This window comes from Octopus bimaculoides, chromosome 19, assembly GCF_001194135.2.
Source record: "Octopus bimaculoides isolate UCB-OBI-ISO-001 chromosome 19, ASM119413v2, whole genome shotgun sequence".
Lineage (NCBI taxonomy): Eukaryota > Metazoa > Mollusca > Cephalopoda > Octopoda > Octopodidae > Octopus > Octopus bimaculoides.
Genome location: NC_068999.1, coordinates 34,903,188 through 34,904,401, shown reverse-complemented (window position 1 = coordinate 34,904,401; position 1,214 = coordinate 34,903,188).

Below are 1,214 nucleotides of genomic sequence, written 5' to 3'. Positions count from 1 at the left end.
TGGCCAGCGTGGGAATAAAAACCATCAAAGGTAAAGCCAGAAATCCGGGATCTGGAATTATCTTGTTATTTTTACTGGATTATTTTGTCTTCGTCTTCGCTCCTTGTGCTATGTGGACATTTATTGTGGTTTAAAAGTCAGGATTTGACTGCTATTGTTCAGCGTGGCGGTATCTCTTTGATACCCTGTATTATAATTTTAAATAATTTTATATATATATATATATATATATATATATAGATAGATAGATAGATAGATAGATAGATACACAAACACAAATATATTATATAACAATTTAGAAACTTAGAGAGGACGGGAAACATTTCATTTTCGCCGTTTTTAAAGGTTAAACTCGATGTAGATAAAATTATAGAAAATAGTGAGTAAACATGTTTACAAAAGACGTTGTTTCGTGTCGCCCGTTAGTCTTCGTCTTTTTCTGTCCAAGTGGGTTTTGAACCCGGTTTTCATACGCTTTCATTTATAGTTTCCTCTACTTCGAGTTCAGACATTAGAATCGAATTTATGTACACACACACCCACATTATTTTTATGTCAAGTTGTAATAAAAACAATTGAGCATGTAACTGTAGAATATTTTTTTATAGACGGACGAAGGCCATAAGTTCGATACTTCGAAGCCACTATCATCCCTTTTCTTCTAAATATTTATGTATATCTGTGCGTGTGTGTGTGTATATGTTTGCGTGTGTGTCTGTCTGTGTGTCTGTGTATGCGTGTGTGTATGTGTGTGTGTGTCTATGTGTGCTTGTATGTGCGAAACTGCAGCGTCTAGTACCTCGTGCGTTCATTTTCCGATTATAAGTTCGCTGTTTCGATTTCTTGAGCATGCAGTGTGTTGTGTCGTTGAGCAATTTTCATCATTTCACGCTGTTCTAGTTTACTCAGATGTAATGAACACCAGCGAGGGTGTGGTTCATTTTTCTCTTTCTCCAGCTGTCACGTCCTGGCTGTTCCGCTGAGTGAAGAACGAAGGGCGGTAAGTTGATTATATCTACAAACAACTACATAAACATCAAAAGTTATTATGGAAGTATGACACATGCAACCACACTCGCTTGCGAGTGACGGCTGGCTCCACTAATTACACCAGTCACCCAAACATACATATGTATATATATATATTGTGTGTATGTGTATGTGTGAGTACACATATATACATACACAGACACGCACACACATATACATATATA